Source organism: Tenrec ecaudatus, chromosome 1, assembly GCF_050624435.1.
Source record: "Tenrec ecaudatus isolate mTenEca1 chromosome 1, mTenEca1.hap1, whole genome shotgun sequence".
In the NCBI taxonomy this organism is placed as follows: Eukaryota; Metazoa; Chordata; class Mammalia; order Afrosoricida; family Tenrecidae; genus Tenrec; species Tenrec ecaudatus.
This window is the reverse complement of record NC_134530.1, coordinates 204,664,622-204,683,589: the sequence shown is the minus strand read 5'-3', so window position 1 is coordinate 204,683,589 and position 18,968 is coordinate 204,664,622. Positions and strand designations below refer to the sequence as shown.

The 18,968-nt window shown below is 36.9% G+C and overlaps 1 pseudogene; it reads right to left on the bottom strand.

The window, feature by feature from the left end:
- Positions 1–15,956: 15,956 nt before the first annotated feature.
- LOC142439349 (ATP synthase F(1) complex subunit epsilon, mitochondrial pseudogene) lies at positions 15,957–16,130 on the bottom strand (annotated as a pseudogene).
- Positions 16,131–18,968: the final 2,838 nt, after the last annotated feature.

The following is an 18,968-nucleotide window of genomic DNA, read 5'->3' as shown; positions in this document are numbered from 1 at the left end:
TAGTTTAGTGAAAGTATACCATTATAAATTGCCACTTGAAATTGTTTATTTAAATATTATAAATTAGGATTAACTATGGCTGACTCATGTAAAACAGTATTACCATCACAAATATAAAGTGAAAACACTTCAAATTTAAAGCGACTTTCATAAATAGAGCATTACTTTTATGGCGGCAGTATTTTGTATAATAGAAATGAAATAATTGTACCCTTCCTTATTCATGAGTTTGAAGAGAAATGGAAAGTATTTTTTAATGATTAATTAATATTTTTAAATCATTTTTAAGCTTGGCACCATGGTACTCCTCACCTTAATGTTATCTTCAATACATAAGGTAGGTTTGTTTTGTATAAATGAAGTACAAACATTCTCTTCAATAACTTCTGAAAGAAACGAAGATTTTCTCTAGATTTATAATTTAAAATTTCACTTCCTAAATTATTTACAGAATTGCTTTACAGATAATATCAGTAAGGGTACACACAGTGTCTTCTTAGTACTTTTATACAGATTATAGATGAAAATGCATCAATAATATGGTAATAAATTATTAAATTATTAGTATTTAAATCTCAAAATCATTTTTCTGAATATATGGGCCATCAGATAATGAATCAAATTGCATTTTACTTAACCATGTCAGATATAACAAGTCAAAATTTCTTTTGTAACACAAAATTGATCAGACAGATTAACAGAACATATACTGTGGGTATTTTATGCTACACTTAAGTGCAGTTCAACTATAAAAACAGAGACATTATTTTACCCTTATTTACTTCTTGTAAAAGCTTTTTTGTAGAGCCGTGTTTCAATTTTAAAATCACCAATCAAGCTGAGCTGGCTTAATTAAAAGGACAATCAAGATGAGCTGACTTAATTAATGTTCTCTATTTTATTTCTCCACTTGATCTCTGTAGGTTCTAATATACATTTTGATGGCTACACGGAAACTCACAGACAAAATTCATCAAAGGTTTTTTAAAGACGTTAACAAGTTTGCAATGCTATTAAGAAATGCTCAGGGTCATTGTTAGACAGTCCATGTTACCAAGTTTCCGGTCTGCTAATAACTGCCCAGTGGATCATCCCACTGCGTTGTAAGCTTCACCCAAAGGCATTCAGCTAAAATCCTGTGGGTCAGGAAGTCCAACTGCCCCAGTGAAATTCCCGGAAGCATACTACCCTGCAAGGAAGCCTCCTGCTTAAAAGTACTTCTCTGAACTGGATCCTTGGCTGGGAAGCCATTGTTGGGCTCCACGTTCTGGCTCCTACCTCTGCTGCCTCTGCTCCTCTGATGGCAGCGCTGTAATCTGGATCCAGAAGGTGCAGTCTGCAGAGACGGCAGGTACATAAGACTGAATCTTGATGGCAATGAGATCCCCTCTCCTGCATCTTAGAGCGCTCATGTTACATGCAGCAGAATGACAATCCAGGGAATGCTATTCCTTATTCCTCACTTGAATCCTGTCAGCTATTTCCCCACCTACTTATCAGACCCATGAAGAGAAAGTTTCTCTGGTGCAAATTAGAAAATTTGGCTAGAAAAGCCACATTGAATTATTTACTGCCATGACACAAGAGAAGTACTTTATTTCAATATAGTGAGACTTTCAGGTATTCTAGGCCTAAGAAATGAGAAAGCAATGAACCTTCTAAAAAACCCATTATCTATGTGTAACATGCAATTACATTACTGCAGATCAACCAACAGTACATAAAGAGGAAGCTGTCAGATGTTCAGGCTGGATTCAGAGGAGGACATAAAACAAGTGATATCATTGATGATGTCTGATGGATCTTGACTCAGAGTCGAGAATACAGAAAGATGTTTACTTGTATTTTGCTGACTATGCCTAGGTATTCAACTGTGTGGATTATAACAAATTATGGATAACTTTGAGAAGAATGGGAATTCTAGAACACTCCATGTTCTCATTTGGTACTTGTATATAGATCAAGAAGCAGCTGGACAAAAATGACAAGGGGAAGTAGCATGAGTTAAAATCGGGAAAGTAATAAGACAACGTTGTAACTTCTCAACATACTTATTCAATCTGTATGTGCCACAAATTATCCGAAAGGCTGGATAATATCAAGATGTCGGATCAGGATTAGAGGAAAGCCTATTAAGCAGATTATGCAAACTTGCTTGCTAAATGAGAGAAAGACTTGAAGCACTTGATGATGAAGACCAAAGATTATACCCTTTAGTATTGATAACAATCCACTATATAAAAAAGAAGAAAAAGAAGAAGAACCGAAATTGTCACAAGTGGACCAATAGGTAACCTCATGATAAATGGAGAAAAAGTTTGAAGTCAAGGATTTTGTCTTGTTTGGATCCACAATCAATGCTCATGAGTAGTCAAGAAATCAAAAGATATGTCACATTAGGTAAACGTGCCACATAATGATTCTTTGTTGTCGCTATTGTGAGGAGCCATGGAGTCCGTTATGAATGGTGTCGCCCCGACCTACAATCACATGAAGCACTGCATGGTCTTACACTACGTTTAAAACCGTTCCTGTGCTTGAGCCCATTGCTGCAGCCACTGTGTCAATCCGTCTCCTCCAGGCCTTTCCTCCTTTTCTGCTGCCCATCCACTTTACCAAGCACTATGCCTTCTTCAGGGACTGGCCGTTCCTGACAATATGTCCCAAGTATGTAAGACAAAGTCTTGCCATCCGAGCCTCTAATGAGCACTCTTGTCACACTTCTTTCAAGACAGATAGCTTTATCCTTTTCGCAGTCCATGGTTTTTCCAAATCCTCTGCCAGCACCACAACTCAAACGTGTCTATTCTAAGATTACTTTCCCACTTTCACACACGTGAGGCAGTTGAAAGCACATGACTTGGGTCAGGGGCAGCCTAATCCTCAAATCACTTCCTTGCTTTTCAGTCATCTAATGAAGTCTCTGCGGCAGATGAACATAATGCAATACGTCTTTTGAGCTGTTAACTGCTTCTTCCATGAGCATTGATTGAGGAGTTAACAAAACAGAAAACTTGGCAACTTCAACTTTTCTCCATTTATCAAGACCTCTTTAGAGTAGGGGTTGGAACCATCTCGATGCCCCCTAACAACAAAAATATGCAATTACATTAATAATCCCAAAGAGATATCACTTGTAAAATATTTGAAATAATGTATAAAAATAAATGATACACAATTCAGAGGTCAACAAGGGCAATTTGGAGATATAGAAAATTAACAATAGTTAGAAAATTTAACATTGCTATTTATCACTGTCTCAGACAAATTGAGTGATTATTATATTTGGCACAATGAAATATTCTAAATATATCAATGATATGAAGTTGTTTCAAAGTAACTTACAATTTAGGGAATGAGGAGTTTAACATGAAGACAATAATTATACAAGATAATATAGTGTAATATAACCTATACTAGTACATGACATAATGTTATATAAACTACTGTAATATCATGTAATGTAATATTTATTGTATGTACAAAAGACTGTAGGCTATTTTTATTCAAGTACATATTATTGAATGTTGCTATAAGTAATAAAGCCAACAGAACTTGCTGAATTCTCATAAGTAATGGTCTTTCCATATACAGAATATGCTATTTTATAAGTTGATCAATATTTTAAGCAGTTTTCCCAATGGGCACACTTAATGTATTAACATATCTATAAAATACTAGTATTAACATATTCATGACCACTGGGCCATAACCTTTTCCATTAATATTTTCTGCCTCTCTTGTTTCTTAGGAAGCTGTTTCTCATTCACAGTCAGTCCCGCTGTAAGGAGTGCTGTTTCAATTATATTTTCCAATAAAATAAATGAGCATGTATTGTCAATTCCTTTTTTCTAGGTTGTTATATGAAGTGTCTTAAGTTTAGATTAAAAAACCTAGAAATTTGAGTAATATTATTTGGGATATATATTTCTGTGTGTACTCTTAGGGAGCTCTGGAGATAAAATTAATGGAACAAAATATGACCTTGGGGACCTTAAGGGGAAGCTTGTTGGATGAGGTAAATTATTTTATGTATAACAAAAATTCAGATATAATCAATGGTTCTGCATCCTTCCAATAATGAAAATATATAGTATCAATTAAAATTTTAAGTCAGAAAATAATTGGGACAAATATAAAGTAATTTTATTTAGTTTATCATACCTCTGTGATATGAGGAGGCAAAGGATGTGATTCAGAAAATTCTTAGTACACACATCTTTCAGTGGTAATGGCATGGCTTAGAATGGGGTCTTAGCAAAGTTTGGCTCAAGACAACATTATTTGATACTGTTTTTCTATCATACCAGCAAGTGTGGAATTCAAAATCTCTTATTATATAACACTGGTTCACCACTTACGATCTCAAAAGATGTGACTTTTTGGTCTTTTTAGAAAAAAGTACAAAATACATCTTATCACAAGTACCTGTATAAGGAACAAGTAGTAGATTTGTATTTTTAATTAAAATATATTGCTATTTTTCAATTAGTGGGCAATTTCATTCAGAAAGTAAAACACATTTTTTAAAAAAAATGAGCATGTTTGTATCTTGCTTTCTATTTTTATGGCCAAGACTCTAATATAATTAGGGCTTCAGATACAAAACACTAATGTATGCTTATTTTAATGTACATAAGACAGGGAGGAGGTGAATGAAACTAAGCTGAGGGTGATAAAAGCCATGCAAGAAGTTTACATATGGTCACATGTTATTGAGAGTCTAACTGAGTTTGAAGAACATGAAAATGTAAGAATAACTCCTTGGCTTTTGTCTGTGTTATTGAGATAAGGAAGAGTCAGTCGAATCAGTAGAGTAAGTTTGGAAAGGTGAGATGAGATTTTAGATTTTTCTGTTTACAGTTTGATATACTATAAGACATTCACTACCAGTTAATATGAAGGGAGTTCATAGTATTTTCCAAGCTTAAAATAGACTCTGGAAATCAGCAGTTTACAAAAGAATGAGAACAGATGTGAATTGTTTAGCGGAAGTAGATAACACAGAGATGTAAAGCCAAAGTCTTCAGGTACTCCAATATTCAGAGTCTGAAAAGATCAAGAGGATGCAGCAATAGAACGTATGACAAGTGATACCTCAGATTCAATAAAGTATCATTTGTATATATATCTTTAGTTATAAATACTAATTTTAAATTTTTGCTGTTTTAAAATATCCAAACACTTATTCCTTGTACATTTTGCTAAATGTATTCTTAGATGCCATGTATAATTCTCGGTACCATATCATGATCTATTACATGGATTTGGAATATTATTTCATAGTGTGCCCTCATGTGATTCTATAACAGTGCATTTGAATAATGCTACCTTAAACAATGCTTTGGAAATTCATTGATATTTAATTTTTAAAGTGCTCATCAAAATATAGCTTTACTATTTAATTGCCTCTTTTTAAATAGTCATGATAGAAGGTTAAGCTAAAATGTTTTAGTAATTGGATATCATTTTATATTAAAAAGTACCACTATATATGCAAAAGAGTATTACTACAAAATTATCAAAACATTTACAGCACAAAAATTCTAAAACACAAAGCTATTGTGTCTGAACATGTCTTCCCTTTTGTGCGTTTGAAAGTAGTGTCTCCACTTCTCTAGCCTTCCCCAATGAATTCTGTGCTCCTCAATTTACATCTGTAAGGGGCCAGTTGTGTTCCTTTAAAATATTCTTTTGAGTTTGGGAATAAAAGGAAATCTGAAGGGATGAGATCCCAGCCATAGGGTCTATGGGGTAAAATTCCTCAATGAAGTTCTTGTAAGATAATCATTGAACTTTTTGTTTGAAAGCGCCAGAGTGAGACTAACGAAATGTATTACTGAAAGAACTTGTCTGCAGCCATCCACTGATCCTAGAGACATGTTTAAAAATGTATTGGTTAAAGTGACCTGTGCATGTGAGAGAGGAAGCCAAAGACATTGCTACTTTGAATCTTAGATACATGGGTGTAACAACAGACTCACACCTAACAGTTTTAAAAGATGTTGCAGGATTGGGAAAAAAATTCATTCGATGTAAAATCATAGTGAGGTTGAGACCACTTTCAAGCAATGAACAACAACAGCACACACACACACACACACACACACACACACACACACACACACATATATATATATATATATATATTCATATTCCTTTATTTGTTTTACTTCAACTATGTCATGGAACCTTTTCTGTATTAAATATTAAAATGATAAATAGTAATCCTCTGAGGTATAAATGTTTGTACAATATTTAATTGTGGCATTTTCAATATTTCCTGGTATTGAGAAGAGGTCATGCACATTAAACTTGGATGCTGACCAAATTGTGACATTTTCTGGCAAAATGAAAGGCAGAGCTAATGCATTAGGAACTGAGAATACAGGCATGTCACTTGGAACTTTCAGATTAGGGAAACATCAAGTGGCAGCATCATTAAGAAGTTTTCATTAACATATGCACCATTCAATCAACATTTTGCAAAAATTATTGGAATGAAGCAAGGCCTTTTAAAAATTATTGATGAAGATTTCTTTCTTTTTTAAAAGTCATTTTACTGGGGGCTCGTACAACTCATCACAAACCATACATCCATCCATTGTGTCAAGCACATTTGTACATATGTTGTCATCATCATTCTCAAAACATTTGCTTTCTACAGCTCATAATTTTTCTCCTCCCTCCCTCCCTCCCTCCCTCCCTGTTTCCCCCTCCCTTATGGACCCTTTATAATTTATAAATTATTATTATTGTGTCATATCTTACATCGTCCAATGTCTCCCTTCTGTTGTCCATCCCCCAGGGAGGAGGTTATATATAGATGCTGTAATCTCTTTCCCCTTTCTCCTCCACCCTCCCGGTATTGCCACTTTCACCACTGGTCCTGAGGGGTTCATCTGTCCTGGATTCCCTATGTTTCCAGTTCCTATCTGTGCCAGTGTACATCCTCCGGTCCAGACAGATTTGTAAGGTAGAATTGGGATCGTGATAGTGGTGGGGGTGGGGGAGGAAGCATTCAAGAACAAGAAGAAAATTGTACATTTGATCCTTGCTACACTGCACCCTGACTGGCTTGTCTCATCCCTGCAGCACTTATGCAAGAGAATGTCCATTTTCCCACAGATGGGCATTGGGTCCCCACTCTGCACTCCCCTTTATTCAAAATGCTATGACTTTCTTCTTCTTCTTTTTTTTTTTTTTTTGGTCTTTCATGCCTGATACCTGATCCCTTGGGCATCTTGTGATCTCACAGGCTGGTGTGCTTCATCCATGTGGGCTTTGTTGTTTCTCAGTTAGATGGCCCCTTGTTTACCTTCCAGTCTATAGGACCCCAGATTCTATATATTTTGACAGCTGAGCACCATCAGCTTTCTTCACTGCATTTCCTTATGCACCCATTTTGTCTTCAGTGATCATGTCAGGGTAGGTGGGTGTGCTTCTTCCATGTGGGCTAATTTAGGGTTGGTCACCTCATGAATGATTCCTAGGTCTCCCCTTCCAAACTACTGGGAATCCAGGCCCAAACAATTTGGCACAAAATCTAATATCACAATGGAGTTGGCTCAAAAATTACATATTATAATATTTAATATTATACCAATGAAAAACAAATCTGACTATCCATAGAGCCTTATTTATTTATCTCTTCTTTGAATTGTGAAATGGCCCACTGAAACTAGGAGAGTTGTGTGGAGAGAGACCTTTTGCTCTCACCAGAATTCTGGAGACAGAAAAAGTTATTCTTGAGTGGACACACAGTGGCTTTCTCATGCATAAATCCAAATCGTGGTTACAGATCCTTGACACTAGGAACTGTGTTTCTTGTTGCTTAGAGAAACTAAATATTGCATGGTTCTTCATTTTTAAAAAATGGTAAATAACCAAACCAACAACCAAATAGTCACTTCAAAGTCATCGCGAGTGAGTCTACATAGGGCTTCCAAGACTGTGAACCTTTACAGGAAAAGACAGTCTCTACGATCAGCCATGTAACTGGAGACGCATGTGAGGTTAGCAGGACAGCATTGTGACCAGTTTCTCTCAGGCTATGCAATGAAGAAATATGTAACACAGATCGTGGAGAAGGTTCCCTTTCTCCTCGTGCTTATGGTCTTTGCGCTATTTCTAGGTAGCAGGCTCAAGCAGAAATATTTCTGCTGGGATCTTGACGGTGGAGCGTCCAGAGAATCTGTGCATCTGTGCGACTTCTCTCCTTTTAAGCTTATTTTATTAAGTCCTATGTTATCTTCATTCTATAATGTTAATGGTTTATCTCTGTGACACCCCACCCCTTGTACCACAAATATTATATAATCTATGCAATATATTGCTCAAAAGTATTTTCCACCATATACACATATAATAGTTGAATGTTTTGTGAGCCATAGCAAAATAAAACATTCAAAATTGTTTAAAGTGGAAAAGAGTGTTACCTTCGCACATTAATAATGCAGTCAGATTTGCTAACACGCTTCAAGGCTGTCAGCCTAGAGAGATTTTTTTTTGAGTTTTGTTCTGTTTACCAATGACAGTGCTGATTGAAGAATTAGGAAATTTTGGTTGTGCTCATAATACACTAAAGTATGTTACATATAGTTTCAATTATCAAATATGTATTCAACATTTGAGCAGAGGTAATTTATTTTAAGCTGATAAAGCAAATGATCATAACTATAATAACTTAAAATAAAATAGTAACATTTACATTATGATATCTAGATTGACCACGTATTTTTCAGGTACATGGTGGTATAGTGGAATCCAACTTCAAAATCATAAATTATTTTCATATATACAGCCCTTTTCATGTAATGTATTTCAGCAAAATGCCTATTATATATTAAAAAAAACATTTCCATTGCATTGATGCTGACTCGGTGTCTCTGTAGAACAGGGTAGAAATGCCCCTGTGGGTACAACTCATTATTGGAGAAGAAAGCCTCATCTTTAACCCTCAACATATTATATAGTGGAGTAATAATGTTTAAGGAAAATTGGGAATTAGTTTGATAGTGAAAGGGATTTTTCAAGGAAAAAAATCTTAGAGGAAAGAGGAGGCTGTCATATTTTTGTAATGAGATTTACTCCCAGGAAATGTAACAGATTCTCACTATTAAGATACAGGCAGTCTTCATGTGGTCCTGGTATGGAAGGGGCAAAGTAATTCATAATGAATTAAGTCCAGAATATTTTCCATTAGAGTCTTACTCTACAGGGAAAAATGACCGGGACCTTATTCTGTCAGGACATTCTTCCACTTTATCAAACATGATGTCTTTACCCAGAGACTAGTCTTTCATGACAATATGTCCAAAGTATAACAGATGAAGATGAAGCATTGCCATTCTTGTCTCTAAGGAGAAATCTGGCCTGACTTCGTCCAATACAGATCGGTTTGTCCTTTTAGCAGTCCAGGGAACTTTCTATGTTTTTCACTAGCACCACAATTCAAATCCATCAATTTTTGTAAGGCCTTCCTTATTCAATGTCCAATTTCATATACATATCATGCAATGGAAAATACCATGGCCATAGTCAGGTATGCCTCATTCCTCAAAGTAATATTCTTGCTCTTCAATATGCTAAAGATGTCTTCTGCAGCAGATGTACCTAATGCAATACGTCTTTTGATTGTTTAATTGCTGCTTTCATCTGCAATGATTGTGGGTCCTAGCAAAACAAACACCTTGACAACTTCAACCTTTTCTTCATTTTTTATGTTGTTTCCTATTGGTCCAGGTGTGTGGATATTGATTTGTAATCAATACTGAAGGTTACAATATGTGGTCTTTATCCACAAGTGTTTCAAATCCTCCTCACTTTGAGCAAGTAAGATTGTTCATTCGCAATCTGAAGGTCATTAATAAGCCTTCCTGATCCTGCACACTTCTTCATATAACACAGTTTATCTGACAATTTGTTCAGCATAGATATCAAATGAGTATGATGAGAGAATGAAATCCCGACCCACATCTTTCCTAATTTTAAACCAATCAGTATCCCCTTATTCTGTTCACATGACTGCCACTTAACATACATCCAAGTTATCCATGAGCACACTGAAGTGTTCTGGAATTCTCATTCTTCTCAAGTGTATCCATTGTGTGTTATGATCGATGCAGTCAAATGCCTTGGCATGGTCAATAAAATACAAGTAAACATCTTTCCAGTAACCTATGCTTTGAGCCAAGTTCCATCTGACATCAGCAATGATAGTGCTTGTTCCATGTCCTCTTCTGAATTCACCTGAACTCTAGCAGTTCTCTGTCAATGTACCTGCAATCTTTGTTGGATGATCTGAAGTAAATCTTACTTGTGTGAGCTATCAATGATATTGTTATATAGTTTGAGTATCTTGTTGGTTCTCCTTTCTTTGGAATGGGTACAAATGTGGATCTCTTCTAGTCAATTGGCCAAATAGCTGTCTTCCAAATTTCCTGGCATAGGCGAGTGAGTACTTCCAGTGGTCCTTTAGTTTTCTGAAATATTTCAGTGGGTATTCCATCAATTCCTAAAGCCTTGGTTTTGGCTAATTCATTCAGTGCGTTTTTAATTTCTTTCTTCATTGCCATTCGTTCTTATTCATACGCCACCTCTTGAAATGATGGACTATTGACTTGTTCTTTCTGTACAGTCATCTTCTCTTGATGCTTCCCACATCATTCAATGAGTTGCCTATAAAAACTTTCAAAACACACTCAACATACATATGTGAAAGCCACAACTCAGAGTAACAATCCCAATAAAGACTAAGATTAAATCAGATAACCACAGAATCCTCCTGTGGCAGTTACATAATTTCATGTCAACCTGAAGATATATAAAAGTGTAGGAGTGGTATTCAACTTGTAAATCAGGTCACAGCCTGAGGGTGCCTCCTTATGGGCGTGGCATTCTCATAAGTAGAGTCCTGGAAACTCCCTCTCCCTTTGCCTTCCTACTGGCTGACTCTGATTGCTGCCAGAGACCAGTGATGAACGGCACCACTAGATCCACATTATTTTGTACCCACCGCCCTGTGATCTCCCTGCATTCTGCAGCATTGCATGTGACTGTAGGAGTGTGAAGAGGGATTTCTGGACTATTATCAGACTTATGGACTTGAGTTGGACTGAGCTGGAATGTTTCCTCTATGCATAATTATTTCTTGATATGAAGATCTCTTATACGTATATTAGTTTCACTGGATTTGTTTCTCTAGTCAACTAGCCAAACAACCTCCTCGCCCCCTTCTTCCTCCACAACTGACCACCACACCAATAAAATTCCAATAAAATATCAGTGGACTACAGCTGGAAGAATGTTCAGAGGAAGATTCTTTCTCGATAGGGATAATTAGCGATCATAAGTTAGAGATCATAAGGTAGAAACATAAAGTAGTTTATGTTAGTCAGGGTTCTCTAGAGAACCAAAACCAGGACACTAAAGATTATATGCACATAAAAGGAGAAGTTTATACAGAAAGAAGTAATATAACAGCTACTTAGTCCACACAATAGTACAGAAGGCTCAGTTCAACTCACTTTCGTGGAACAGTTAATATACTGAAAGTCCTTCAACTCATGGAAGGGGCTTTGGACCAAGGTCAATGAGTCAGACAGCAGGGTGGGTCAGCAACAGTCAGTAGCACAGGAGCTTAGAGAAGCAGGTCCTGATGGGATATAGAACTCAAACAATGTAAGGCAACAGGATCCACCAGCCTCAAACTCAAGAGTTGTATGCACCAGCCAAAGCAGGTTTCAAAGGAGCCTCAAGCTCTGGCAACAGGATATGAGGTTGGCTTGGCCCACAGCTAATTTAGCGCTCAGGTTGATGCAGACAACTAGCTAAAGCAGCAGCACACTTGTCAGATCATCAGAAAGCAAAAGGGAGAGCGGGATGGACCTTGAACAGACATTTACTTCTTTGCCCTTCAATCATACTGTGACCTGATTAATCTCCACCACATGTTCCTTATTGGCCAGGTTGGCACAAAATACCCAACCATCACATGGGTCATCAGGTAGATACAAAAACAAAGATATTAACAGAATTTTTAATCCTCAGGACCAGCAACTACAGCAAACGTTAAACATAAAATTTATGTTAATATGGCCAGGGGGCCAACTCCTAGCCATATTAATATACATTCTCACATTTAAGACACATTTACACCAGTTTATATTTCTTAGTCATCCATGTCTAATGTTCAGAAAAATATTACAAGATATACCAAGGAACAAGAAACTAATTGTCTGAAGGGACCAAGGAAGCATGATCAGAAGGAAATACAGTAACCATCTCTGGTGGAACAATAGCCAAGTGCTCGGTGAATAGCTAATATTTTGGTGCGACTCACACCTTCAGGGACTTCTTAAGGGAAAGATCTGGTGAGCTGCTGCCACAGGATTACAGCTTAGAAAACCTTATTGGACTGTTATACTTTGTCATATAATGTCATTATTAGTCCACCATCGTCTTGGTGTCACCTGCAACAACAAAAATGATCCATGTGTTAAAATCCATCAGTACCTATCTGTTATTTTGCTGTCTGTGGCAGCTTGCAATGGTGCCGGGAGTGCTGCCGTTAGGATTTCAGAGGCAGTCTCAGACAGAGATAGACCCTTAATGAAAACTTGAGTGTCTAAATCTGAAAATCAACAAGGGAACAAAACACAACAGTGTCTTACCTTCTTGCTCTGCACAATTCTTCATGAGAAATAAATAACTTGAGGAAATCAGCATGTGTACTAGAATAAGGCCCCCCAAACTAAGGGAGCCACTTAGTAAAATGAATATACACAATAGATTTGAACATGCTTTAATTATGAAGATGATGCAGGCCGGAGCAATACTTTGTCCTGTCATATGTAAGGTCATCATGGATTGGAATCAACAGCAGTTATCAATCTAACTTAATGAAATATGTATTATTTTGTTGTTCATTTATAATAATTTGTTAATTTATTCACTTACATTTAATGATTTAATGTAAGAAAGAAATGTAAGCTGTGAAAGAAATAAAAAGCAAAAACCTGTAACAAAATTTTTTTAATGTGGAATGAAAATTGTTTATAAAGGATCAATAAAATTGAAGATCTTAGACACTTCCAAATATAAATACAAAGGAAACAACAAAATAAAACCCAAATTATGATGCATCATGATGCATTCTTTTTAGTTGAGGGTTAGATGGAAGATGAAATAATTTGTGCTTCACCTTAATAGGAATCTTTCATTATGCTCCTAGAAATTTCAGTTCAGGGGAAAAACATTTGTTGGGTTAATTTACCACCCTCTAGCATGCACATCCTACGCATAAGTCTAACGTCATTGGTATGTCTTTGGTACTCAGCCTAATCAGCTAAGTGTCAGTTAATTACTTGACCTGTATTATGTGTTATTAAATGGAAAGGTTATCAATTTCACTGTGGACTAAACTGTTCTATAATGTTGCAGACATGGAAGTCCTACCCCTGAGGTAAGAGAGTAAAGGTGGATTATAGGCCTTGTCTGCTAAGAGTAAACTACTCCGGATGAGTCTTCAAACATGTGAAGGCTTCACCAACGGTATAATTTACATATGTAGATAATGGATGGATGCATGGATAGATAGATGATAGAGCAACAGATATATTAATAGAAGATAGATGATTTATAGACGATATATATATATGAAATGTTTCTTATCCTTGTACAGGCTTGTAAGTTACAAATTCATGTGTCAGATGTCAGGATAGAAGCTTTTCCTGAGTCACATAACTAAAGGGACTGACAAAGGCCATTTCAGCAGATAAGATGATTTGGAGTTGAATTGATGGCAGTGAATTTTATGTAGGGTTTCTCATACAAATGAAACATGTAGTATTTGGCTATTTGAGTTAGTATCTCTTACTTAGCATAAACACTTAAAATAATTCATATAGCTATATTTAATGACAGGAAACATATATATCCTATGTGGCTATTGCAAGAGATGATAGAAGCCATCCGATAAATATCATGCCATGGAAGGAATGGTTGATATCAAGAATAGGGTTGAAAGAAGTGGAGGAGGAAGGCATAGCCGTCTTCTGGAATCGCCCTTGACTTTATATGGAATTGGATTCTCCTCTCTGGTAAAATGAGAGGTGATCAGAGGAATGGCCCTTATGTCATTTCTTCAGTTGGTCTTAAAATGTACCAAATAATATAAATAAAATGAAAGAGCAAATGCAGCCAATGTCTGAAACATATTTTCAAGTAATTTTGAAGATAAGATTAAATATCTGAATTTTTGGCTTTTATTAATGTTTATTTTTTACTTTGTATATTACTTTTTTGCTTTTATTTCTCTTGCTAATATGTCATCTGGAAAACAACTCAAATATATAAACGTATAAACAAATTACCTATACCTAAAAATTAAAAGAATCTTTAAGCAACAATATCATATATACATCTCATAACTTTGTTTCTATTACTGTGGTTACCTAATATTATATTTCTAAACATAGTTATTAGAAGTATCTATATTAACAGTTTATTTTGATAGCCATTTGAAAGATTTGGCCGTTAAAATTAAAATAAGTTAATTGCTGCATTTTGGAAAGAAAACAAGTGGAAATTATCAGTGTTTAGTAAGTTTAACCAAAGCACGTACAGCAAATGGTTTTTATGAGCACATAAATAAATTATACTATATGGATAATAAGAGTGTGAATTCATTTACTGAAAATTCTGCATTCTGAAATGTATGAGACCAGCTAATTATGTTTGTGGCAGTGATTTATTTTTAAGCAAAAGAGCCTGAATGGCCATGTGTTTATAGGCAGTTGTAACTAGTTATAATTATGAATTCCTCACATGAATTAACTATTAGAATTACTACAGTCACACTTAAATGCATAGCCTAGAGAATCTGGTTAGGAAAAGCAATTCAGCTATGAAGCATAATAAAAGAACAGATACTTACATGTTTTTTAACTTTTCTTTTACTTTTTCACTGGGAATGTTAATACTATTAATAAAATTTGAAAATATAAAATTTGGAAATACAAATGGTAATTTTACTTGCTATGCCAGTTAATTGTATAATTATAAAATCCTTCTAACATACATTTCAAAATAAATTAGCATATATGTATATATAGAATGAGATATCTAAAGTCTAGATATTAAAGCAAATGTCTAATTTCACTATCATGCTCAACAGCTATTTTAGAGGTATAGGTATAGGTATGTGTGATAGTCTAGGTACATTAGAGAAACAAATCCACAGAAACTCAGGTATAAGAGAAAGTTTTATATAAAGGTTAAGTGCACATTAAGTAAACATCCCAACCCAGTGCTGCCCAAGCCAACAAGTCCAACATTAACCCATATGTCTGACACCAATCCACAAAGTCCTTCTCCATGTCACAAAAGACAAGCAATAACACCGAGTTCAGGAGGAAAGCAGAGTCAGTGGACATATAAGCATCTCAGCGCTGGCAGGGGTCTCCACACAGCTGCTCCAGCACCCAGGGTTGCATAGGGGTAGGTCCATGTGGCTTCTCCTCAGGGATGTCTTGCGGGAAGTCAGCCTTGCCAGCTGAAGCAGGGAACTGGCTAACGCAGCTTCACGCTGGGCCGACCAACACAAAGTAAAAGACCCCAGAATTTGAAAGGTGAGGCTCAACGAGCCATTTCTCCCTCTGCCCTTCAATTAACCCCACATGTGTTTATTGACCAGGTTGGCATAATAAGCTAACTCAGTGTGTGTATATGCAAATATATTAATCTATAATGAAAAGGATAGAAGCCAATGCACATATATTTATATGTTACAGTATTTTTTTCAGTTTATTGGCTTTATTGTCCATCTCTCACTGAGACAGAATCCTCCCCCCCCCCACTTCTCCCACCCTGAGACATGCCATTCAATCTGCCACAAGTGGGCCCACACATCTTCACGTTGGCCAGGTGGCATTTCAGGCTTTAGTCTGGGTAGATTAGCCCTTCTTCACTTTCACAATCTTCACTCTGTGGCCAGAAGTCTCAGCTTTGGCTTTGAATTTGGTCTTCAGGGCCTCCCTGACGGCTTTTGCATAGATCTGCGAGTAGCAGATGTAGCTGAGTCCAGCCTGCCGCCGGTACGCCACCATGATGTCGCGACTGGGGAGCACATGGGAGTGAATCCCCAGGAAGGTCAGGCTGTGGAGTCTATGTTAAAGCATTAAAATAGCAAACAGACTTTGGGCCTCTACTCAAGTCCTCCCTTAACACAAGAACACTTTGATCTAAAACTATGGCTCTCTTTGATATCTTCTAGACATGATTGCTGAAGACAAAATGGGTGCAAATGTGGTCAAGAGAGTAGATGGTATCCAGCTACCACAAGATGTAACATCTGGAGTTGTAAAGGCTTGATGTTAAACAGCCATCTTTCAGGGAAGCAGGTAATCCCACATGGAAGATATACATCAGACTGTGTGATCATGAGGTGTCAACAGAACCAGGTATCAGGTATCAAATTATTTAAAACAAAAAATTATATCAATATTAAATGGGGGGTAGGGAGTGGAAACCCAAAACCCATTTGTAGACCATAGGACATGCCCCCACTGATGGTTTACAAGAAAAGGACAATTTAACCGGGGTGCAGTATAGTACTGATGAAACACACATAATTCCTGTAGTTGCTGACTGCTTCCTCCCTACCCCCCCACACTACTATGAATCAGTTCTACATTACAAATCTTACTAGACCAGAATACATACATTGGTGGGGATAAGAGTTCTCAACACATGGATTTCAGGACAGATACAAACCCCAAGAACAGAAGTGGGAGTAGAAATATTATGAGGGTAAAGGGATGGTGGGGGCTGGAGAGGAGAGGGAAGGGGGATAAAGGAGAAATCCATCACAGAGGTGGACATATAGCCCCCCCACCCCCCACCAAGGTGTTTGAGTAACACAAAGGGAGACAAAGGGCAATATAAGACAGGAAATAACATTAGTAATATATAATTTATCAAGGATTCACGTGGGTGGGAGAGTGAGGGTTGGAGGGGAGATTTGTTAGACAGGGTTCTCAAGAGAGAGAAAACCAGATTGCTAATATTTGTACAGATAGATAGATATATAACACAAGAAATAAACAGTTAAATTATAAAGCAGTACAAATGGTTCAGTGCAACTCACTGCTGTGAGACAGTTGTGAGACTCTGGCAGTCCTTCAGGTCTTGAGTGTTGCTGAGTAGTCCTCTGTAGAGCAATTCAGGCTATCCGGGAACAGGCAGCAAACAGCAAGGCAGGTCGCCAATAGTCAGCTAGATGACAGGGTCTGACAGTCCCCAGTTCAAGAGACGTAAATTCCAATGGTGTGGCGAAGCATGTCTTAAAGGAACCTTAAATTACAGCAACACAGTCCATGGGTTAGGTGTCCCACATTTAGTGTAGCTTGCAAATTGAGGCACGGAACAAGCTAAGGCAGCCACACACTGGTTCAATGATCAAAGAGCAAGAGACAAGAAAGGTGAGGCTCGCTGAGCCATTTATCTCTACACCCTTCAATTATTCCCACATGTGTTTATCGGCCAGGTTGGCACAATAAACTAACTACCCCAGGAGAAAATGAGGAGCTGATACCAAGGGCTCAAGTAGAAAGAAATTGTTTTGGAAATATTGATGACAACATATATCCAAGTGTGCGTAATACTATTGAATGATGTATTGTTATAAGATTTGTAAGAGCCCCCCTGATAAAGGGATTAATTTTTAAAAATGCTAAGGTCAAAATCTGATTAAAGTAAAGCCTAAATCCTCTATATGCGAAATTCAGGTGAAAAATAACAGTGAATATGAGCAACAACTCCATGCGTTACATGGTAATCAAATCTGAGAATTATCTCTACCAACGTGAATGTAGTTGACTGGTCCCTAGATAACATATAACAGGATGACTTGGAAAGAAGAAGCTCATTTGAGTGACCATGACTAGTATTTTGTTTGGTGTACTCCCAAAGCAGAATTGCTGAACTACTCGTTTAAATCCAGTATAGGAAAAAGTGGAATATGAGAGATTAGATGGTAAATCTATCATGAGGCACAATCAAAATCACTCTGCGTTCAGGTTTCAGTTCTAAGTGCAGGGGTGGGTTCTTATCCATGTCTGCAGCTCTGAAAATAGACTATGAAAGAGGGGTGTGAATGGCACCATGGACTTGACAACATAGTAAACCCATGGGGGGAAAGGGTTCGCCCCCCAGACGAACACAACATGGTAAACTGGTTGGTGATCAGCCAGAAAATGTAGTCTTAGACACTCTGACACTTATGACAGTTTCAGAAGAAAGATTTAATCATCATTGAGGTATATTAGACTAACATCTACCTTTAGCCCTCCCTGCCATGAGTTGATAGCCACCCTATGTAACAGGTACAACCTCCTCTGTGAGGTTTCCAAGCTGTAACTCTTTAAAGGAGTAGAAAGACCAGTCTTTCTCCTGTGGAACCACTTGGTGGTTTGAAATGATGACCTAGCAGATCACAGTCCCACTGCTACCTGCTACTTCACTGGGAATCCTAGTAACTGTCTGTCTGTACAGAATCAATACAGTCAGTCAATCGTAGAAGCTATGATACAAAAATAGCAGCATCTGTTGAGATTGAGTGTGGTATGGATGGCTGTATTTTGCACCTTATTGGGTGGGAGGGATCATAATTCCTTGGGGAACAGACAATTATGAATTTTCAGAAAATGTGGGGTAACATTACATATTTTTAAATGTTAAATTTTAGTAATTTTTATGTTTTAATAAAAAACACTATGCAATCACATTCTTCCTAAATTCAAAATCTATTTACTTCCTCCTGATGTTCTAAAGCAAAAGTGGGGAACCATGCCAAGGGTTATTTGCATATTTATAGATCCATGTGTTGGATCTATGAAATTATAGACTTAAAAGTTAGCACTACTATATTTAGTCAGACATCTAACTGGAGACGCATGTGAGGTTAG